The 25,527-nt window shown below is 38.5% G+C and overlaps 1 protein-coding gene across 3 annotated transcripts in view; it reads right to left on the bottom strand.

The window, feature by feature from the left end:
• Positions 1-25,527, bottom strand: part of FAT3 (FAT atypical cadherin 3) — a 679,183-nt gene that overhangs the window by 590,581 nt on the left and 63,075 nt on the right. The window contains exon 2 of one of the 3 annotated variants that reach the window (XM_034933535.3): positions 3,274-3,495. The exons of the other annotated variants lie outside the window; for them this stretch is intronic. The gene's annotated coding sequence lies outside the window, so the exon portion shown is untranslated. The remainder of the gene's footprint in view (positions 1-3,273; positions 3,496-25,527) is intronic. 3 annotated transcript variants of the gene reach the window in all.

Genomic DNA, 25,527 nt, shown 5'->3' with positions numbered 1-25,527 from the left:
TCCCCAGAATTTGCCCCTATAGCTTCAGGGAAACTAACAAATTTTCAAGACCCAGCCTAAACTAGCGAAGGTACCAAAGGAAAGACGCTTTGATGGGAAAAACAAGCACTTAGGTCACAGCCCAGTTCCAGGTCCATGGATATGGTTTTGCATCCGACATGTATGGATCTAGGTGCTTCAAGAGTTGTTTGGGAAACCCATATTATTATCCAAGAAGCACACTCCTACTGGCTCAAGTGACAAGATACACCTAAAATATACTCACAAAAAGAGAATGTTTTCAATTTGCTGGGTTCTCTCCATATATCACTTTGAGGTTCGTGAGAGCCCTAGGACTAATGTTCACAGTCATTTCTAGGACAACTGTTTACTAGCATTACTGATACAGAAGTCACTATTTGTTTTGTGTGGTGCAAAATGATTAGCGGGCCCTATTAGCCTTTTAAGGGTGATTCATCTACTTTCAGAGGCTTGGAAACCTCTGCAAAAGAAGCCCCATTTTCCTTAATATACATGTAGGAAGCATAGAGGGAGGGAATTTCCCTTCTCCAAATTCAACTAAAGAGGAAGCAGAAAAGATTTTGCAATGCACTTATCCACTGTCCTGTCAGACTACTGCGAAAACCTTTCACTGTGTAACATTCTGTGAATATTACTAAACAACTCCCATATACCAAGCACTAATGAAGACTACAGAATCACGAATTCCTGTAGGCAGTAGCTGGAGCCTGCATTATTCAAACACTCCACAAGGGAGTCCTTTGAATACGCCCAGGTTGAGAGTCACTGATTTTGTACCTGAAAAGGTATCCTAAGACTGTTATGCTTTATGTAAGGGATATATACAGTTGACACTTTAGGTAACAAAGTTTGAAAAGTTGGAAGAGAAGAAAAATTGATTATGAAGGCGAAGTATCTGGTTTTTTTTTTCCTTGTTTATTTTTACTCAATGTAGATGATTGGGATAAAATGTGGAAGGGGAAATGTTTAAGGTTTTCATGGGTATGTATGAGCCACACTGGGCCATCTCCTTTTGATTTTGAAAAGAAGATAAAGCCCTCCTGCTGACACATTAAAACAGGGGAGACTGAATGACAAAGACACTGGACAGTGAGGGACTGGGATGAGGGTTAGGTATGGGAGAGACACCAGCTTTAAATCTGGGCCCTACTCTACCTATTCAACCTCCAGCAGTCTTGACAGAAACCTTTGAGCCAAGGTCAAGAAAATAACAGTCTTCTCTTTTACTGATAGTGTCCTCCTTTCACCCAGATTGCTTCTTGTCTCTTCTCAAAGTCTAACATGAAAGAAACCCAGTTTGTTTTGCTGAGATCCCTAGGTTGTTTAAGTGGATGCATCAATATTTCTTTTTGAAGAAAACATTTCTCACATGCTCTTTGGAGCAAATTCTATAACGTAATAAATAAAATAAGGTGACTTAAATTGGGTATCCCAACATATACCTTTCCTTCATTTATGGCTCATGAGACAAAGTGATAAATAGAGATAGACTGTAACACACATCACAAGTGTTGTACAGCAGCCATAAAGAAAATATCATTAAAGGGATCTCCGTCCCCAATAAAATACATCCTATGCTACTACCAAAGGGTCCTTGTAAATCACTAGTGCTTAAGAAAATAAGACGTAATAATTTTTTTCAATAAAGCTCAGTTGGTTTCCAACTGCATAAATTCCATAGTGATGGGCAATCTGTTTTTGAAATGATTCTTAACCAAAGGTACATTTTTCCGAGAGATAACAATCAACTGATAGTCTAGTTTTAATTACTTTAAGTAGGACAGATTAAAAGCATAACCTTAAGATATATACATATATGTGTGTATATGTACACATATATGTGTGTATATGTACACATATATGTGTGTATATGTACACATATGTGTATATGTGTACACATATATATGTATATACGTGTATATATGTACACATATATACGTGTATATATATACACGTATATATGTGTACACATATATATGTGTATATATATACATGTATATGTGTGTGTATGTATATATACACATATATGTGTGTATATATACATACACACACATATGTGTATATACATACATACACATATAAGACTGAGTGAGATTCCATCTCAAAAAAAGTTTTTTAAATAAAAATTAAAAAATTAAAGTAAAAAGAATGGAAAAAAATCTGGTTGTACCCTACGCTCAAAACATCTCTGGTCTTGCAAGACAGTTGCTTGGTGGCATCAGATGATTTCCAATAGCTATTACCTAAATTTATCCATGAAACTACTTGTCATGATACAGAAAAAATGCTTAGCATGTCAAATAAATATTGTCGTGGAAACTTAAGGTTATTTTCAGGTCATGTGTTACCTGTCAACTACAGAAATTTATATGTGTATATACATGTATATACATATACAAACATACACATATATATATACACACACACGTATATACACACATAATTTTCAGGTAATGAATACACTAAAAGCCGACAGTTCACCAATACACATTATATCCATGTAACAAAACTACACTTGTATCTCTTAAATTTATACAAATAAAAAATTTATATAGTTTTCTAAGTACTTACTACTAAGATTCTTTTGCTAAAATTCTTATTACTAAGATTCTTTTGCCTGTGGTTCAGTACATATTTCAATTCTGCACAGACACAAAACTTTCCTCTAAGTATACAGAAAACAAGAAGCATAATTAGTAATGTATATTTATCAACATGTGTATACCCACACTACAGTAACTGACCAATTAATGTAAATGTTACTATTGTACTTCATTTAAATAGTCTCTAACTTTCCTCACTCTGATTACTAAATAAAATGCACTGTAATTTTCAATCGGTAAAAATGCAATCTGTTAAAGTAAAATATTCTTATCTTGGGATAAGATCACAACTCCTATTCCCACAGTTTACAGAAATCATTGAAAAGGTTGACTACACATACACTACATTTCTTTACTGGTCCAGGAAAAGTTTTAAATTAAAATAAACATCATGAATCAAAGGGTGTTTTTTGTTGTTTTTCTTTGAAAACAAGTGAATAGACATTCCACCAATAGTCAAAAAATTGCCAAGGTTATTTTTCCTTCACATATTAAAAAAAAAACAAAAAACAGAGATCTAACAGGATAAGCTACAGAAGTCGAGCACTAACTCTCATTCCAATCTTCCCTCAAGAGCCAATTAGTTGGAAGCCTTAGAAAGAGAACAATGTACCAATTCTTTGCAGCAACAAATTACAGAAGCCCTTACCTTTTAGTCAGAGTAAGTGACAGATAACCAGCATAATAAACTCAGCAGGCATGCCCGCCATGCACATTTCTCAGTGGGCTCCTCCTGCAGTACCCAAAGAACTGTGCATCAAAACTCCAGCCTGTCTGATCCATCCTTCATTCACAGTCTGAGATACCAGCTACCAGGGTAACAAGAAGGGCCTCACGAAGTGGCAATCTCAGTTTCTTAAAAACCTTTGTCCTGAAGAAGAGAGGAGAAAAGGGCAAGGGGTGGGAAAGAAACAGGGAGAGGAGCAGAATAATTACTTTCCCGAAGGTGAAGTGTTTGCCATAAACTAAATGCACAGCAACCAGCGTTTTAAGTTTGAATGATCCTACTTGCAAGCTCCTGAAGAATCTGCCCTACCTCTGCCTCTTAGGAGAAAAGTGTGTGTGTGTGTGTGTGTGTGCATGCGTGTGTGTGAAAGAGCGCGAGAGTGCAAGCACCAATGTATGGACAGGGAAGGGAAGGAGAGATGGCTGGAGAAGTGAGGGGGAGGGCTGGGGGGAGAGCTCTAGGATGTGACCCACATATGGAATGAGCATTAGAACAATGAGGACAGGACCGCCAAGCCGGTGCACTCTGGGGCAGCAGTTTTCAAAACAAGGCTTCACAGCTTTGCAGGAAAGGGGGGTGTGGGGAAACATAACACAAAACAAGCTAATTGAAATAAGCAACTGGATACAAAACGAGCTGGCCAAATCACCAGTAATCAGCAATCGGGACATGGTGGGCTCCTGGATTTCATTTTTATGCAGCCTGTGGGTTTATTCCCCTCCTTACTAGAAAGCTTTTGGTCCCGGGGGCGTAGAATTCCAGAGGACCCAATTAACACCATACTTGGCTAGTTCCTTGGTATGATCAATATGAAATAAGCTGCCTTTTAGCATCTCCATAAAACAAAACAGCCCGGAAACTGGGTCTGCTATTTTTTTTTATTTCCTTTGTAGACCGACAGCCAAATTGGGAGGGTGGGGCGGAGGAGCCACACACATTTAAGACATTAAGAAAGGATACAGAGGGCATGACTTGGCTGAACATATTTAAGAACATTAGGTCTAATAAAGTTTTGAAGTCAATTAAATAATCTCTTCTGTATCCTCAGGTATTTGATGACCAGAGAGCTGTTCCACACATGAGGTTTTCTGGGCTTAACTCACAAGGGGCTCTAATGATTGCTAGGTTCTTCATAACACAATTCTAGTGTTTTGGCAAATGATTGACTCATATACATGTTAGCTAACCTGTGGTAAACAGGACTTAGTTTGCACAATAACTTTCATAGTAAGTCTTCCTTAAAAATAGTATTATTTTCTCCGGTTTTGATTTCATTTCACAATCAAACAACTGGTTTTCTTCATAGCCCAGAGATAAAACAACATCCAAAGCAGTATTGGTATATTTCAGCATTTCATTAATTAAAAAAAGAAACCATTCTCATGTGAGGCTTTCCCAACAAACTCTTCATTCACTAATATTTTATTCCTAGTGCAACTAGTTTAATTTGTAATTTCAAACTACTTCTACATTCTGTTCTCTGCTTACTCTGAAAACACAGATAATCAAACAACCTGTGAAAGAGATGGCAATAAAACTTTCCAAAAAGCACATGCATTCATATGGCAATGCACACACACTCACATACACACACACTCCTGTGAAAACCTGGAAGGCAACTTCAAAGTGAGTGCCATGTTTCTTATATTGTACTACTAATCCTCTGATTTCAGAATTGTGTGACCAGGAAAAAATGTTGCTGTTAAGTTCAGGGCTACTAGAGCTAGGTTTACATCTGGTTAAAAGAAAAAAAAAATCCCTCTGATAAAATTACTAAAGATCAAATTTCCATAAGAATAAGCTCAATAAAAATGTTCATAAAGAAAGAGATTACTAATTCCCATGTGATACTAAAGGTTATAAAGAGTTAAATCACAGCATATGAAAACCTGTGTTTAAATAATTTTTAGGCAATGACACAAGCTGAGGAGGGAAATAAAATTAATAAGTGACAGGAATGAGGGGCTGTCAGCACCAACTCCAAATTTCATGCTCCTTGGCTTGATCCTGTATTTTATTTAACACAGATTTCTACATATGCAAAATTTGCCTCTTCTTGTGAGGTCTTGTACAAGGTTGAAGAACCTTGGGCTGTGAGCTTATCTGAGAGATACAATGAAGCGGGATGAACTGGTGGCAGGGGCTGGGAGCACTGGTTCCAAGTATTAGATGCTGTTTACAGCTGCAGCTTCAAGGCAAAGTCTAAGCAATGACACTTCCAAGTAACCAAAGGGTATTCCTCTGGACAGTGATCTTGTGGATGAGGCAAATCTGATCTTCTGACTAAATGTGCTCAATTTCAGTCTGCATACAAGAATGCTTTCCATTTGCATTTACTTTTGTTTCATTTGATTGCATGTCTGCCTAGCCAGGTAGTGAGCCAAATTAAACAAAGGAAAACTTTTGAAATATTCTATTCCAGCTTCAACATGATGTTGTTTTCTTCTGTGCTGTTTTGAAAATGAGCCAGGATGTAAACGGGCTGTGTTATCTTGTATGGAACTGCCTCAGGCAAAGTATTCCCATTAAGCAGGAACAGATCCAGGTATGGGGTGGCGGGGGCCTGAAGCTGATTCCATGTGGAGGACTCTCTTTAAGTATATAACATTATGAATTCATACTTAAGTGGAAAGCCAGGCACAGTGGTTCATGTCTGTAATCTCAGCACTTTGGGAGGCTGAGCTTGGAGGGTAACTTGACCCCAAGAGTTGGAGATCAGCCTGGGCAACATAGAGAAACTGTCTCTACTACAAATAAAAATTTAAAAAAAATAGCCAGACATGGTGGCACATGTCTGTAGTCCCAGCTACTCAGGAGGCTAAGGAGGCAGAATCACTTAAGCCCAGGAATCTGAAGATGCAGTGAGCTATGACCACACCACTGCCTTCCAGCAGTGCAAGGGCAATAGAGCAAGACTCATCTCAAATTTATATATATATATATAAAATATATATAAAATTTATATTATATATATAATATACTATATATAATATATAAAATATATAATATAATATATATTATATGTAATATAATATATAAAATATATAATATAATATATATTATATGTAATATAATATATAATATATAATATATAATATAATATATATTATATATAAATACATATTTATGAGCCTCTTCCAAGGCTCTTCCAAGGCTCTCCACTTTATATATATAATATATAATATATATAATATAAATATAATATATAATATATAATATAAATATAATATATAATATATAATATAAATATAATATATAATATAAATATAATATATAATATATAATATAAATATAATATATAATATATATAATATAAATATAATATATGATATATAATATAAATATAATATATATGATATATAATATAAATATAATATATATGATATATAATATAAATATACATAATATAAATATATATAATCTATAATATAAATATATATAACATATATAATATAAATATATATATAAGTTTATATATATATAAAGTGGAGAGCCTTGGAAAAAGCTCATGAAGGGGAAGGGTACTAAAACTGAAGCTACAAAAACTTTACAGTAAATAGGCCTCTACTTTCACTAGGACTCTACTAAGAGCACCACTATGGACTCTAGTAAGAGCACCCCCAGTATTCCACAGTAGATTTGTGAATATATTTTCTCATTGGTAGTAATGGGAGGAGACAGTCACCTAGAGAAGCTAAAAACATTTAGTCTAAATATTGAAGTAAAATGATACCAGCAAAGGGAAATCTATCACAGGCTTTCATTTTCTTAGAAGCGTAACTAGCTATACATAGACAGGGCATGAATGAGTTAATGAATCCATTAATTCAATAAAGCATAATATCTCCTAAAAAGACATTTGTTTTTAAAAATAATTTCAAATTTACAAAAAAAACTGAAAGTTGAAAAATTTGTTCAAAGAGTTTCCACATACCCTTTACTCAGCTTTTCCAGATATTAACATTTTACGTAACTACATAACAATGATAGGAAATTAACATTGATACTATAATCTTAACTAGTTAACAGACTACTCAATTTTACCAATTGTTCCATTTATGTCCTTCTGCTGGTCTAGAATTCAATTCAGGAACTCACACTGAATTTAGATGCCATTTCTACTAAGTCCCCTACAATCCGGGACATTTCCTTAGTCTTTCTTTGTCTTTCGTGACCTTGACATTTGAAGAGTATTAGCTGGCAATTTTGCAGACTGACTTTCTATTTGGGTTTATCTGATATCACCTCACTATTAGTTTGTGGTGTGCATTTTGGGACGAATACCATAGAAGTGATGTTCTTTCACCTGTATCATATCAAGAGGTATACAATATTGATATGTATTAGTGCTGATGATACTAACTTTGATCACTTGTTTAAGCTGGTGTTTGCTAGGTTTTCCACCTTAAAACCACTATTTTCTCCTTTTAGCTTATAAATTTCTTGTGGGGAGATACTTTGGGACTAAGTAAATATCCTGTTTCATCATACTTTTCACCTACTATTTTCAGCATCCATTGATGATTCTTGCTTGCAACAATTATCGCCGTGGTGTTTACCAAATGGTGCTTTTCCATTTCCCATCCTTTCTTCTACATTTATTAACTAGAATTCTACGGTAAGGAGGGTGTGTACCTTCTAGAATAGTGACTTTTAAAAGAAAAACAACTATGAAAATTGAATTACTCTGAAACCAACATAGCTGGTTTATCTATAAAATAAGACCTCTCAGTGCCACCTATTTTTTGAGAATGTGAAAACTCCAAGGTCTTCCCTTTGAACCTTCTGCTGGCATTTCAAGATTCTTCAGCAGATCTACTGCAACAAAGGGAAGGGCAGAAGCAAAGAGAGGACTGAGAAATGGCATCAGCTTCCCAACAGCAACTATGACTTATAATGAGAGAACTTTGAAGCAAATGGGTGACTTTTGTTACAAATGTCTATTAAGGAGACATATCCAGCAGGTCTCATTTATGTCCTTGTTCTGGTCCAGAATTGAATTCAGAAAGAATTTAGCATTTAGTTTTCATGCCTGGGTTGGTCTGACCCATTTAAAGGATCATCCCCACCCAGCATGATGCAACTGTCCCTCCCAAAAGGACCCATAGGATGGTCCACAATCCAGACCTCACACCTGCTTACCACCAGCTCCCCATTTATTCTTGGACCCCATGCCTGTGCTTCATTTGTGCCCTGTCTCACCTCACCTCCTCCAGGTCAATGCAGGATCTAGTTTCGTGAATTCCAGGTGTAAGTTGTCCTCTTAACTTTCACACATCAAAGAATGCCCTTCCAGTTAGAACAGGACCCAGAGACCAGTCATTTTTGCCTCTTCACATCTACAAACAACCGACAGACAACTGCAGAGGTGGTTTGAGTATAAGCTATTAGACCGAAATTTGTCATGCAAATCACATGAATGCAAATAAACTCAAGCAAGAGGAGATTCTGTGAGAGGAAGGATGAGTATTCATTCCAGAGGAGATGACCACACTGCTACCAAAACAGGGGCTTTCCCAACTCCCAACTAATGGACAAGTCTTCATCAGTTATCCCTCCCTGAAACTGTAAAGCAGCTGCTAGCCCTGATGTTTATACCTGTATCAATCAGACCCTGCCATAAAGAGCAAGGGGAAGACTAAGAAGCAATACATTGAGTCAATTACTTCCCAGAGAAACCACTCCAGGAAGTAAGATGCAGACCCAGGAGGAACTCTGATGCATTATGCAGAATGAAAGCTGGAGGCCACAAAGGAGCCACCTAAAGCCCTTCCTAAGCACTCATGGAGAGGTGTACTGAGGCACACTCCTCAGAGGACCAGAAATCCACTGGACAGGATTAAGAGGGAAAAAGTCTTGTAATGGAAAGGTTACACAGTAGATTGAAAACTGCATTACACAGTTTCCTTAGTTTCCAGATACATATTCTAAAAATCCTTTTTCAAACCGCTAAAATATCAAACAGAATATGTTGTCAAATCTCATGGGCCATCAACTGAAATCTTTTTGTAACCACACAATTGTGAAAACAAGGTTCTGCACTTATTACTATCAGAATCTAAAACCCTCTAAACTACATTTGAATAGGCAGTCAACACTTTCTCAAGGTTTGCAATGTCCGCTGCTAAATTTTCATCCAAAATGAAATGATCAGGTGGTGAGGCGAATCTAACCCACCTCTTTTATAACACCATTGTTCCTCTGACTAGCCATCCCAAGCTACAAACATTTCACAAAGGAAAAAATTTAAAAGATAGTTCAGCACCTAAGCTGTGCTCCTGGAACTCTAAGCTACAACAATACATTTATTGCTCTTAAGTTCATTTTTATGGCCAGAATCTCAAAGACCTTCTAGACTCAAGAAGAGCTAAATACTGAAGCAATGCCTGCCACTTGGTTGAAAGTGCAGGACTCGACTCCTCAAATCCTTAAGTGATCAAGACTGGATTAGTCAGTCTTTCAATGTGTTACATATCTAGGTTGTACTTTTAAGAGTCAGAAACTGTATGTTTTCTGATCTGAACCTTCTAAAATTATAAGACATTCACAGCCTCAAGAGCTGCTAGATACTGTGATGGGAATTTCCTTCCTGACAAATGAGAAAATAACGCTTATCATGTGCAATAGAGGGGAAATGGAAGAGAAGCAACGCAACAAAATTTAAAAACTAGTGCCAATAAAGCGATCCTAAATGCTACCTCCAAATTTAAAAATAAATTCCTTGGGAAAATGGTTTCCCAAGGAAATTTTGGAAAAATTAAAAGTTTTCCTTGAGTTTATGAATGAGCACAGATTTAAAACTGTAAAACTGTACAGAGGCTTTCAACCCTCCTCATTAATTGTATCAACCAAACATCCATCGATACATCACTATTTAGTGCCTACTTCGGTAGATGCTAAACATCTTTGATTCACACCGCAAAAAACTCTAATGAGGTCGGAGCAGGCCCCTGTGACTCATACCCTAAATAGTGCTACCAACCTATTTTTCCACAGGCACCCGCTCTGTTCATTAGCTATGCACTAAAATAGAAGATGACAAAGCCTGAATCTGTGCTTATTTCCACAGTTGTTATTAAGTAAATACCATTTTGGTGAATAAAATTAAACTAAACCCACATACATGAAATGACTTATTTCCCTTCCTTGAAATCTTATTAACATAACACTACCAGAAAATTAATCAACACCATACAATTGTTAAATGATTAATAAAAACAGTGATTATAATAATTCCAAATTGAGAGTACTTCTCATTCAAAGTAGGACTATGAGTTCTGTTTGGATTTTTCTGCCAGTATGAAAAAAAAAATGTTTATAAATGCAGAGACTGTTTGTAAATGCATCGCCTTCTATGCCACTATAGAGGTTAGATAATATTCCACAAATGGGTGATTTCTACCAATGGGTTTTAGCAATTTTTTCTTCTTTTCCCTAAATTAAACTTAATATACAAATAAATGGTGCCAAGGCTGAAAGAAAAAAAAAATAGGAAATAAAACAACCTTTTGAATAGCAAGCTTAACATGAGAAAAAAAGGAAAGGTAGATAATTACAATTTATATCGACACAATAAACTGCCAGTTTTTCAGCTGACTAAATGCTAGTCTAGCTCATTATGTAGCCATGTTACAGAAAAAAAAAAGCCTATTTTTTCCTTAGAACTTCGGTTTCTGTAATGTAAAACCACTGGGAGGTTTGAATATTATTACCTAGCAGTATTTTAAAACATTACAAAGAAATACTTTACATCTTTTCTTAGGCCATTTCTAGCACCTACACTAATAATCTCCAATCAAAACAAGGCAACCATGTGCTCCTTATGGTGGAGTAGGTCATATACCATAACCATGAGTATGTATATACATATTTACCATGTGAGTGTATATGTGTGTGTGTGTGTGTGTGTATCTGCATGCATGTATGCATACACATTTTCATCCCTGAAGCAGAGTTTCAGCAGTTAACCCCTTGCCCTTTCATTAGTATGATGTCAGTAGAATTCTGGGACATTCTGAAGAGTTAGGTTGTATACCGAATGATTCAGGGCCCCTCAAAGCCCTTTGGAAAGAGGTGAGGAATTGTATGGATTCTTGTGCTTACGGTTGCACCTAAACAAACAACAAACAACAGCAACAAAACTCTAGACCCACTATGAGGCACACAAGATGATCTAGTTTGGACATTTGATCCTTCAATAATTGAGACCCTCTATTCCCCTGGAATAACTGTGAAACAAATTGCAAGCTCACTAGCTCACTCGGAATAAAGGAACAATAATAATAATGTAACTGGCTGTTGTGATCCCCAAAGTTGAGACTAATGGGTATAAGTGTCCCCAATAAAGAGTGGTGCTGCACTTGTCATCTAGCAAAGCTGGCTCTGCCCCCATTTGCCATTCCCCAGACAACATAGAAAAGGATAATCAAAGTGTAAAGGTGACTTGTTGACAGAGAGCTATGGGCCCAGAAATAAGGCATTCTGTTCCATCCCCCTCCCTCCTAACGGAAGGGGCAGCAGATCCTACAGAGGAAGGGAGAGAAATGCTGCCCCAGCCACCTCCATCCCAGTGAGCAGGGCCCTCTGCACTCAAGTGGTGGAAGCTCTAGGGCTTCCCAATCACAAGCTTATCCACTGTAGTGCCCTCTCTTTTTCGCCACCTATCTATCCTCTTCCTTCAACTGCATGTCCTTACTACATTTGGAAATGTCAGCAATCATGAAGAAGAGAAAAACCAACTGGGCTCTCTTCCCTTTCAAATGTAACCCCTATGTGAGTGTAGCCCAGCTGACTATCTAGATGAAGACAAACAGCTGAGAAAGAGGAGATCAGAAGCCAAAGTCTGACCCCATGCTGCCCGTCACCAAAAGCACATGAGGAGAGGCCTCAGGCCCCCATAATTGAGAAAGAGCTCATTTTCTGTGCAGCATCTGCTGAGAAAAACTCCATGAAAGGTCAGTGGCACCAAGCCAAATGTGGAAGAAGTTAAATGCCACCCTGCTGCCATTATCTTCAAGGTACCAGAACAACGAAACAATCCCAGAGAGAGAAGAAAACACTATGAAAAACTGTGAAGAGCTCATTTTTAAAAATAATACAAAGGTGTGTTAGACCGGAAATACCAGAAACTAAATGTCATGCATGTATTTGACAAATATATACTGAAGGTTTTTTATTATGAGCCATGTGCTATTCTAGCTGCAGCTAATATAGCAGTGAATGAGACAGGCAATATCTCTACTCAGGGGGCTTGCATTTAGCGGCAACAGACAAAAACAAATATGAAATTTCACATAGTGACATATGCCATGAAGACAGCACACCTTGACAAAGTGATCAAGAGAGACTTAGACAAAGAGAAGAGTCTATTTTAGATAAGATTGTTAAGGAAGGCCTCTCTGAAAGCAAGTCATTAATTAAAAGATCTGCTGAAAAAGTATTCCAGACAGAGGAAACAGTAATTGCAGTCTGACATAACAGCCTATCTGCCTTCCTGTAAAGTTTCAGTGAGCACCTACTTGTTACAAAAGTGTGTAAGACAAAGCCCCAGCCTTTGAAGTTCTCATGGTCTAGCAGAAAACATAGACACAGTAACATGATAAATGCACACCCAAACTCTCACAGGAACATAAATGGAAACAGCCCATGAAAGTGACCTCAGAGCATGAATTTGATTGAAGGGCTGTGCTTTGCTGTAAGACCTGGTAAAAACAAAATCTTGAGCACAGGAAATATAATGAGCCAAGGAATAATGACATGTAAGTGCATGACATGTCTATGGCCTACATTTGTACCCTGTTGAAATTCCTCTTGTAACACATATGCACTTAATTGTGTTAATTTGTTTCATGATTCCCCCAATTGTTAGGATGCACACTCTTTGACAACAGGAGACTTAACTCATTTTGAATCGTGAGCATCTAGCATCAATACCTGGCACAGAGATTTAGTTAATAATGTCTGTTGAATGTATGAGATGAGGAGGAAAAAGAAAGGTTAATGTCAGTTTGTGAAAGTCAGAATGTGCCCTGCTGAAGAGATAGATTTCTTTCTGGAGCTATGGGGGCCATGGAAGGCTTTACAATTCATAACAAATCTTCAGGATGACAAAAGTGAACTTAACCTACTAGTGAACCCGGAAGCTTCTTTTGCAAAACCTATATTGGTAGTACTGACAGCTGCTACTGATGTTGTTTAAATGAAGATATGGCTTTTTGTTTCCTTCACTGAAGAGACATATATTAATTACAGTGCTTTTTAAGATATGAGACATAGTTGTAAAAGCTTGATAATCACTTCTACTAAAGGTTTCCTGCTGTGATTGTCAAATATAAGTCTTCACCCATTCTCTGTGACCCACCCCTCTGTTGTTACCTTGCTCGACATCGGATCAGTTAATTCATATGTATTTATTGTCTTCCTCCTCTGTGCACAGCAAGGAGCATGGAGTGAGAAAACACATACTGCACACATTAGAAGCATAAAGCAGCCTTAATGGCCTTTGGAAAGGGCAAGAAAGTCTACGGCATCTTTGTCTTTACTGCATCTATTATCTAGACTAACTCTTTCATCTTACCTTTAAGATCTAGTCCAACCCAGGTAACTAGATTGGCTCTTGGAAGAGCTCAGATGATAATGTGAATTTCCTGACTCCAGGTCATCAGGAAGCAAATCTTGTCTTTCTTGGGTACTTCCAGGATGCCTAATACAAGTGCTAAGCACTTCCAAAGCTCAATGCATTTGCTCAGTTTGATTAATCCATCTTGTACCCCACCATTATAAGTACTTTTCCTTCTGTCTCTGGACTTTGGTGTACCCCTCCAATCTCTTCTTCCTTTCCAGACCTCAGCCAGATGTTAGGCATGATGCTTATGGAAGCTCCAAAGCCACAGAAAGCTACCCCTCTTCTGTGTAGCTCCACTCACCAGCAGGAACTCTGGCATTGCAACAGATGAAATGTTTTGCCAACCAGAAAAAAAGATCTTTGCACACACACAGGGCACTAAGATTAGATAAGTGTTCTGAACTTCAACAGCAATGAGGCAGAGGCAGTGGAAGCTGGGCTGAAAAAAAAGAACCATTCCTTCAGGAGATCCATCCAACTTACAGAAAGGAGCCAGGGAGCTCCATCTGTCAGGTTTAGTGAGAGTCCTAATCTCACTCATATGCTGACAAGTTCAAAATACTCAACTTTGTTGAGATTGAAAACTCTTAGTTATTTAGGCTGAACAGGTTGCCTGGCCTGGAGGAAAAAAAATTGGAAGTTGATTAACGACCATCTTTACTAATATGATGGGTTATCATGAAGAAGACAATGAAAGGTGACTTTCCACTCAGAGATGCTGAACCAAAGACCCAAACCAGCACAGAAAGCATGAGACTTCAACAAATAGGAAGAACATCTCTTCCTTTATGCTGCTATTCTTGTTACTTCATAATGATCTAATAACACTTCTTTTTTTAAATACTAGTTTGGAAACTAGAAAGCTAAGACACATAAAGGAGATGTCACTGTACATAGGGAAACCAGAAACCCATCAAGAGAAAGAAACAATTGCTCTCCAAAGGAATGGGACCCATGGGAAAGGATTGCATATTCTGTGTAAACAAAGAACTCCTCCAATAGTCCTGCACATTTCCATTTTCTACGCACAGAGTCATTCCTTAAGCAGCATGCATTTATCTCTCCAAGACAGAAAACCATAATTTAATTAAAGTTAAAATGAAGAACTTAAAGATTTGCTACCTTATTAGATCCCTTTGAAAGAGCTAAATGTTCCCCTGCTCAGATCTCCTGTCTTCCTGTGCTTCAAGATAAGTACTGGGAGATTTATGTGCCATGAATTTCCAATTACCCATCTCCACCAGCTGGGCTGTCAATCACCACTTGTCTTATCCTGGATGTCCTCACCACCCCCATTTCCTTGTTGTGCTCACAGAAACAAGCTTATTCTTCCAAAAAGAGCTTACCACCAGACAGGCCAATGCTGGTTTATTATGTCCAGCTAATGCTGGACAGAATTTCTCTTTCAAATTACTGCCATCCCACTTTCCCAAAATATTCAAATAAAACAAGAGTTGCCACAGATTGTGGACAATTTAAGATTTCAAAAGAGAATTTACAGGCAAACTTATCCATTCTGCATCCTCACAGAGTCCACTGAAGCAGAATTGATGAGCTCTCAGGAGCAATCCCCCACTCCTTTGACATCTGGAAGCAGGTGGGAGAATTCTAAATGATAACTATGCTCACTTGGAAACCGTGCAACACAGAAACAATATGTTTGCAAATGCAGGCTTACAAAATTGTCATAGATTTGGAGGGGAAAATTAATGGTGGAAGCTCTTTACTGCTCTTGGTCATGAGTTTTGTCTGGAGAATGGATTAAGGCATCAAAATATTCTTAAAAGGAGTCTGAAAGATCATAATATCCGTGTTACCAATAAATACCTGAAAAATAAATGACAGTTGTCATTTGATGGTCAGAATAATAATGAGTCTTTATTGTATGGATTTCTTTCTTGTGACTGTTACAAAGTATGTAACCATTTAGTTGACAAATGTTTACTTACTAGGTACAAGGCTCAGTGTTAGATACTAGGGGTGCTACAAAACTAACTAATACAAGGCCTTCCCCATAAGGAGCTTGTAAAATATTTGCATAAACAATTTTAATAAAAGAAAAATTGGCACCAAAAAGTCAATGAAACACTATGAAAATTCAGAGGAAACAAGATCTTGAAGCTGACTGGAGGAGAACAGGAATTTAAGGAGGGCTTCATGAAAGAGAAGGACTACCAATGATGAACTAAACCTGGCAGTCAACTACAATATTCCAGGGCTGTGAACCATCTAATTCTTCGGTTGTTCCTTCTTCTTCTCTTACATATTGCTTTGCTTGTTACTAGAGTGTAAGGTAGAAGCAAGATAACTAAAAGTCAAGCTCTAATTTTGCTGCTTATTTGAAAGTTAATTGGATGCATACAGAGGCTTTAATTAATAAAATGAAATCTAGAGATCACTTAATACTCACTGTTCTGGATCACTATGTTGTTTAAATGGCACAGAAGGTACATTCAAGTCCAGGAAGAAAGTCAGTACTCTTGTCTAGGTTCTGAGCCTGGGGAATGCTAGAGCAAAGGGACTGCCATGATTTAAGGCAGCATGCGCAATGGCTATCACTTCAGGCACCATCCGCAAACAGGGAGGTCATGGATGAGATAGAAAAGGCAGGCTAACCACTGAGATCAGCTCCATTTCACGCTGAGCCTTTTCACAGTGCTTTGAGACATCTATTAAATATTTCATCCATTTATTCCACTGATTGTCAAAAACCCATGAAACAGACAGGCCATAACAAGCTGAACTTGACATGCACGTGGCCACCAGCAGCTTCCTGAACTTGCTTCCTACTCCTAGGTCAGCAGATGGATGACCAGCAGTGGCCCAATACCTATGGTTGATTCTCACACTGGCAGCTACCATGGCAGCCAACGTTTCTGGAGCCCTCCCTTTATACCTAGTATAATGAAGTGTTTCCTCTTTGTGTACATTGTCTCATTTAGCCCTTAAACAATCCTTAAATGCATGTATTATTCCACCACTTCCCAGCGATGGAAGCTGAGTCATGATACTGTTATGTTACTTGCTTAAGGCCACACATTTGATCAGGATTTGACTTCAGTATTTTCCAACTCCAAAGCCTGTGGTCTTAACCACACACTCTTAGCTACAACTGTGTACCGCTTCCCAAAGACCGTGTAGGAATTAGAAGTGGAATTCTGAGATTTTTAACCCCCGGGGGAAGCATAAAGATTGTGGGTCCAGAGTTGGACCAGAATATCTCAACCATAACTGTATACCTTGAGTTTGCCCAGAGTAAACACCACTGAGCCAGGGGAAACCTGTAAGGTGGCCTCCTCCCTCTAGTCTTAGCTTCTATCTCCACAATTACCAGAACAGCTGCCAGACCAGCCATCCAAGTGACCAAAACCTGGTGGCGGCTGCATGTGCCCTGGTCAGACACTGGTTCTCCAAGATTATACATTGAAATCTGATGTCTGGGTCCCATCCTGGAAGTTCTATAGTTTAGGGTGAGTCCTGGGCTTTTAAAAAGCATCTAAGGTGATTCTATTGTGCATCCAAGAATGAACATTGTTGTGTAAAAGAAAAAGTCAAGGGTTTGAGGCCCCTTCTTTCCATAGTCAGCAAAGCAGCTGGCTTCATCCCAGGCTTTTGCTGAAAAACATTAATAAATGCCTGCCGACGATGAATCATTCCCTTGAGAAGAGAACAATTTCCCAACTGTAACTTAAAATCTTGGGAGAAAAGAGAGGAAAAGCCACGGAGAAAAAAATTTCTAGAAGACTAAAATGTATTTCTAACAAAATTTAAATACAAGATAACTGATCATTGTGGGAGGCTGATTTTTTATCCCACTGAAGATAATGCATTTTTGACCCTGCATCCATAATTCAGTGAAAGAATTGTATTCGGACACGGCACAGCTCGGGATAGCAAATATGCAATTTGCAAGTCACTACTTCCTTTTCCTCAACTCCCTGTCCAAAGTCCATGATGACTCCCAATAATCCAACACGGCCTCCTGGCCAAGTCACTTTAAATGCAGTCTTAGAAACCTCTTCCATAAGTGCTCTTGGCAGCCTCTGTGAACCAAGTCTATGGCTGAATTGAACGATATTTTTCATCCCTGCATGAACCTACGTGCATTCCAGGGTAAAGAATTATCTTATTCTTTCTTGTACCCAATAGTTCCACCTAGAAGAGTTTATGGCAAGTAGTAAATGCTCAGTAGATGTGAGCTGAATGAGTAAATGAGATGATGACAGGAGAAATGCATTTTACAGAAAACCTCCAGCTTTCTGATGTCCTTTTCTTAGCAGTCAAATTAAGATTTCAGGTTTGCTCATTATAGGGTGATCAGAAAGACCTTTAAAGGAAAAACCATGCCAATGGCCAGTGAATAAAGTAAGCAAACTGCACTAGGATACATCAGTAGGGATTGACAGAGATTACACAAGCACTACTAAATCTTTCAATTATGTCTTTAAAAACACAAGACTTGAAAGAGAAACAGAGAGGAATGCATGCCTGGAATTAACATTCTGACAAATACCTGACTCCAGGTTCTACATTTCATTTTATTTATTCATTTTCCACCTTTCCAAAGAAAAAGAGGGATGGAGTGAAGGATCTCCATGGTTTACAAAAGGCTCATATAATCCAGCATGATGATATTCAATAGAACAAAATAAGAAAAACAAAGGCAAAATCAGGTTCTGTCTTTTTCTTTGTGTTAGCAATAGACAGCAACATAGAATGAACTCTTGATGGCTGTCCTCTTTTCTGCATGACACCTATACTTGTCTCTCAAGGCTCACAAATCACTTCCCAATGGATACCTTCTCTAGCTTGTCCTACATAGGTCCACACTTATCTCCACTACAGTACGACTTGGCAATGGCTCATCTCTGTAGCTTAGGCTCCTTAGCAGTACAACAAAAGTCGGCACCTAGCAGTGTTTGTTGGACAAGTGGTATGGACTGAATGTGTGTGTCCCTTCCACCCCCAAATTCATATGCCGAAGCCCTAATCCTCAGCGTGGCTATATTTGGAGATGAAGTCTTTATGGAAGTAATTAAGGTTAAATGGGGTTATAAGGGTGGGGCCTTGATTGGATAGGATTAGTGTCCTTTTAAGAAACACACCAGAGAATTATTTCTTTCTTTCTGCATGCATGCACCAAGGAAAAGCCATTTGAGGGCAAAGCAAGAAGGCAATTGTCTACAGGCCAGGAAGAGAGCCCTCATCAGAAACCAAATAGGCCCAAACCTTGATTTGGGATTTTCCCAGCCTCCAGAACTGTGAGAAAATATATCCATTGTTTAATTCACCCAGTCTGTGATATTTTGTTATGGCAGCCCAAGATGACTAAGATGGCAGGAAACTGACAGATTTAATAATGTGGAAAAGCTGCCTCATTGGAAATCTGAATCTCTATCCAATTGTGTACTTGCACGCAAGTGGCTTTAGCCCAATGCTGCCTTTCCTCTTCTCAAATCTGGGTAACATAAAACTTCCTTTCTCTACTCCTAGTGGCAGTGTAAGGAAGGGTCTGAGTACCTTTGAGTAATAAAAGATCCTTATGAAAGCAAAGCTGTGATGTACTATTACTATCAACATACCTGCAGTCCTTTTCTATGTGCTCTCACCATGGGTCTCCTGTAGCTATGAGGGCTAGAAGACCTCCTGATCCTTTTCTTGAGACCCATCTCTACCCATGTGACCATCATTGTCTAATTGCTCAATTAGGAAAACTGATCACTAATATATTAAATAAAAGAATATGCATTGTATATTGAAATTGGAAGGAATATATTTTATTTATATATATATAATCTGAGGTTCTGCTTCAAATTGAAAACAGTGGTTATATATCAGGGTCATGTGATCATGAGTATGATTATAATTTTCTTCTTTATATTGACATACACTCTCTAAATGTTCAGCAAATAATTCAATTACTTTTATACTAAGGAAAAGAAAAATTTAACTGTTGAAAAAGAAGAAAAGACTGATGATCTGCCTGGCAATCTCACAAGTGAAAGCCCCTACCCCCAGCAGAAGGTAAGAGAGTAGCGCTTGGAGTAAAAAGAAAGCTCATCCCTCCTCCATGGCCTCCCCTTCATTTCTGCCTTCTAGCTCCCACCCTCTTACAGGAAACCAAAAAGGCTCAGGGAGGTTACATGCTAAGGTTCCCACATTGTTGTTGTCCTCTATCACTTCAGGTCATTGAGAGCCAGCCTTCCTTCCTTCCCTTCCTTCCTTCCTTCCTTCCTTCCTTCCTTCCTTCCTTCCTTCCTTTGCAGAGTCTCGCCATGTTGTCCAGGCTGTGGCTATTCACAAGTGCAATCATTGTCCACTACACCCTCCAACTCCTAGGCTCAAGCAATCCTTCTGACTTGACCTCCTGAATAGCAGTGACTACAAGCGAGAAACAGCAAATCCAACTGAGAGCTTATTTTATTCAGAAGTGTTTGGGATGTCCCATCCTCATCACTCTACCCTTCTTAAAATATCTGTGATATCAGAGTCCAGTGGGAAATGCAGCATTTGCACAATGCATGCTTCTAGCCCACTGCCAGACACACAGATGATTCTCAATAAATGTCAATCCTCTCTCTGCCTACTGAACCTTACACCTAAACGCCTCTTTTAAATAGAAGTGTCATTCCAGGTGGGGAGAATTTGCTATATGCAGTATAACCTCAAATTTTTATACACTATCACAAAAATATGCAGGGACATAAACCGGATTTGCTTAATAAACACTGTAGCATCCTCATTCTGTGTTTTAAAACTACACATGCTAATTTTCTGGAAGACAGAAGGCAAGTGTCACACAAATTAAGTTTCCTCACAAACAAAAGCAGCTGTGTCACCTCACTTCCCATCCCCATGGTCATGTTCAACAACTCTAGCTTTGAAAGTACTCTGGAGGTACATTAAAATTTGAGGAAAAATACAGTTCTGGACATCTGGATTCATTAAAAAATAACTTAATGCCTTCTTTCACTAAGGCTAATAATGATAAGCCCATACTTAATGTAGTCACATACTTATGCTAAAGATATACACTTAGCATATTTTAAAAATTATTATTCTGTTTATCATTAATCTAAGACTAGGTTTAACCAAAATGCTGTGCCTTGATTACAGGCAACCAATATCCATTAATAAATACACTTGTTTGGATTTCACATCCGTGGTTCAATTTTGCCATTTTTTTAGATAAAAGAGGTTGAAGGACAGGCCAAACTTTCATATGCTAGCATCCACATATACTGTTACTTACATAAATATTTTGTTTGGGGAACTAAACTGCAAGCACTAAAAAAACATGATATTGCTAAAAGTGATATTTTTTCCTTGAAAAAAATAATTGAATATTTTTAACTGTGTTCTCTCTTCTAGGCTGAATCCCAAAGTACAAGGAGTTGGCCAGAGGAACATGGAAGGCAAGTTTTAACAGGACAGGAAGCAGAACACACAAAGATCCAGGGCAATAAAGAAAATCATGTGTTGGAGAATTTGCATGCTTTTCTGAATGGCTGGAGCACCAATGGTGAGAAAAGTTTTGCAAATCTCCAAAATCCAGTCTAGCTCTGAAATCTTCTGATTTTGGTGATCCGAGTAGATTGGAATTTTATCTGTGGCTCAGGCCTAGGAAAGCAGAAATAACTTTTGGCCACCAGAATACAATGTGTATTTAGACCAACTCTCTTCGTCCAGAGGAAGGAGGCACACACTATATATCTGTAAGGCAAAGACAGAGACTCTGGGCTCCTCTTTCCAACTGAGTTTCTAACTAGCTAGTGTTCCTCCCCTCTACATCCTGAAGCACAGAGCTGGGCTCCAAAGCTGAGGGTTATGAATTAGATACCATCCCAAACATTAAAAATGTGATCTATAACATTCTTACCCTGTCTTCTCTCTACACTCCTTGCTGGGCTTGATTTCATGAGTACAAGTGTCAAGCTCCCACCGAAGGAAGAAGGAGAGAAAGATCCCTTTCGTTAACATGTTTAAAGCATCAACCCCTCCAACAGGATAGAGTGCTTGAGATACCTCAGGTCAGCACCTTGACTCTGACACCTACACATCTTTGTACTGGACAAGTTACATAAGCTCTTTCAACCTCAGAGTCCTCAATTGAAAAATGGAGAAAATACCCACCTACTTCTGCATGCGCGCGCGCGCGTGTGTGTGTGTGTGTGTGTGTGTTTGTGTGTAGAATAAAAAGCATTTAGCAGAGTAAGAGCTTAATTAGTATTAGATATTTTTGCTATGGTTGATACCTTAAGAGGACAGCTAAGGAGCTTCTAGCTTCTCATATGTATTTGCAAACTCAAGCCTTTCAAATTAGTATTTAAAATATCACCATTCTAATTATGTGGAAATTCTCCAATTAGTTGGAGAAGTAACTTGGTGCTACAAGTGGCTGGTGTGCAGCTAAAGAAAGCCACATAAACTCAATCTACTCCTTCTGCTAGTGTTCTCAGAATACCTCTTTTAAAATATATTTTTATTTATTTATTATTTTTTTTTTGAGATGGAGTCTCACTCTGTCGCCCAGGCTGGAGTGTAATGGCATGATCTCGGCTCACTGAAACCTCTGCCTCCCAGGTTCAAGCGATTCTCCTGCCTCAATCTCCTGAGTAGCTTAGATTATAGGTGCCCACCACCAAGACCGGCTAATTTTTGTATTTTTTTGTGTGTGTGGAAATGGGGTTTCGCCATGTTGGAAAGGGTGGTCTCGATCTCCTAACCGCTGGTGATCCACCTGCCTCAGCCTCCCAAAGTTTTGGGATTACAGGCATGAGCCACTACGTCTGGCCTCTCTTATTAAATATTAATGCCACAGAAAACAGAACCTTTTGGCCATGAAAAAGCAGATTGTGCTGGAAAGCATTCATTCATTTATTCAATGGCTTATTATGGGACAGGCATCATTAAGGAGCTAGTGATACAGGCTCAGACAAAAAGCTGACAATAATCTTTGCCCCCAAGGGGCTATATTCTAGAGGAGGGAGACTGAAAAGAAAGAAAATAACCATAATATATAAAGTCAAATGATGCAAAGGACTATAGAGAGAAAGAAGGCAGGAAAGAGGGATAGGCAGGCAATAGGGTATTCAGATAAGGCCCCATTGAGAAAGGGACATTTGAATAAAGACAAGAAGGTAAGGGAGTGAGCCATACAGATGATGGGGAAGAGCACAGCAGGCTGAAGATACGGCCAAAGCAAAGGCCATCAGGTGGGAGCAGGCCTTGTATACTCAAGGAACAAGAGGGGACAGTGTGTCAAAACTCAGTGAGTAGAGAATGGTAAAAAATAAAGTCAGAAAAACAAAGGGTCAGATTCTGTAGAGTCTTTGCAAAGTTTACTCTCAGTTAGACAGGAAACCCTTAGTGTTTTGAGCAGAGAAGGGATAGGATCTGACCAATATTCAACATTACTGAGCGGATGTGTTGCAAACAGATGACAGCAAAGAAGGGCAGAAGCAAAGAGACCAGTAAAGAGGCAACTGCAATAATCCTCCAGACAGATAATGGGCCCCAAAGCTGAGGGTTATGGATTAGATACCATCCCAAACATTAAAGATGTGATCTATAACATTTTTACCCTGTCTTCTTGACTTGGACCAAGGTAGTAACAATGAAAAGTGGTCAGATTCTGGAAATATTCTGAAGATACGGCCAACAGGATTTGCTGACAAATTGAATAAAAGATTACACATATATATGTAAAATGTGCATACATGTGTGTGTGTGTGTGTGTGTGTGTGTGTGTGTGTGTGTGTGTGTGTGTATCTATCATGGAGTCTCCAAACTGGGAGGTTGGAGCTACCATTTATTGAGATGAGACAAGTAAGATGGCAGAAGCAGCAAATGTGTGGGGTAAAGAATTGGACATCCATCTTGGACATGTGACGTTTTAGATGCCCTTTAAAGATCCTATTCAGCATGCTGAGAAAAATCACTGAATATATTAGGCTCTGGAGCATAAGTGTACTAAAATATAGGTTAGAGAGAAGGAAAACTGTTCACCTAAATGTGGACATGAATTGGAATCATCCGACCCAAGAGATTAACCCTTCAAAAACTAAATTTCTAAACTGCCAGCCAACATGTGTGACTAAAACCACCAAACAGATAACTTACAGAACACCTGCTCATAGATGAGCCAAAAAAGGGATATTTATGATTCTTTTCACAGCCCTGCAAGTCTGTGCATTAAGGCCTAACCTAGTCCTCTGACCCCAAGCCAATGGTGAGTCCCGCAAGCAGGGCCTGAAGCTCAGGGGAGATTGTTGTTTAGGCTCCAGCAGTTCTGAGGTGGTGTTGTCAGCACATTCACAAGGAATAGAAGGGGAGGCAATGAAATGGGAAACCTTTCTTTTTTCCAGATCAGGTTTAACTGTCCATCACCAAAGAACCAACCAAGTGTGGTCCAGCCAGCCTAGAAGATTAAAAAATGCAAATGTTTCATTTATGATACTCCTTTTTAGCAATGTTTTTTGAATACTCACCGACACATGACAGAATTTTAGATACCATAGGTTTATTTTAGTTTAATCAAAATCCTTGTCTTCATACAACTCTAAATTTAGGAGTAGGGGAGGGAAGGCAAGCAAGATAGGCAAACACATGTCAGTTTATAATACAGATAAACAGATTGATAAGAATTAGCAGTTAAAATGCAGAAGGCATACATTCATCCATTTATTTACACACTGCTGTATTCCAGGAGAGGATTTAAGATGAGGAAAGGCATAAATAAGCCAGCATATAGAGTTAAACGACAGGAGATGCAACAAGGGGACTCAGGTACTGACTGGTTTAAGGCTCAAGAGATATCCCTTGAGCCAGTTTCCTCATCTCTAAAACAGAGGATAGACCCAGATGACCTGCTATGGTTGACTACTGGTGCAATGCTGTAGAGCAGATCTTTAGAATCTGCAGATCTTTACTCATCTTGCTCAACTAAAACTTTATGTCCTTTGATTAGTAACTCTCAAACTCTCCCTGCCCTTGAGACCCTGCCAACCATCATGTCACTGATTGTATAAATTTGGCTACTTTAGATTTGTTTTTTTGTGACTTCCTTATTTTACTTTGCATAATGTCCTCCAGGTTCATCCATGTTGTCATATATTGCAGAATCTCCTTTGTTTTACAGGCTGAATAGTATTCTACTGTATGTACATATCATGTTTTTTAATCCAATCATTTATTGATGAACATGCCTTAACCTTTTTCAACTGCACAATTTATCTTATTTCCCAAAGGTACTTCTCAGCCAAGCAACAACTTCCATTTTACAAAGACGTGCCTCCATACACACACCTATATCATAGACAACTCATTTGCTCTGCAGTTTTTCTGTGCCTGCAAAACGGCTCCAAACTTAGGCCACTTTAACAAATGTGGCTTCCCTGAGTTCTATGACCATTCCAATGTGATCATTTCACAGCAGCACAGTTCTAGAAGAGCTGCTACCTGGGAACCTCTGGCACTTCCAAGCAGACTGGCTTTCTCATGGAACTAGCCATATTTGGAGAGCTGAACTTGGCTTCTTCGGTAAATGTTAC

The sequence above is a fragment of the Pan paniscus genome, chromosome 9 (genome assembly GCF_029289425.2).
Source record: "Pan paniscus chromosome 9, NHGRI_mPanPan1-v2.0_pri, whole genome shotgun sequence".
Lineage (NCBI taxonomy): Eukaryota > Metazoa > Chordata > Mammalia > Primates > Hominidae > Pan > Pan paniscus.
This window is presented reverse-complemented; position numbering and strand designations above follow the sequence as displayed.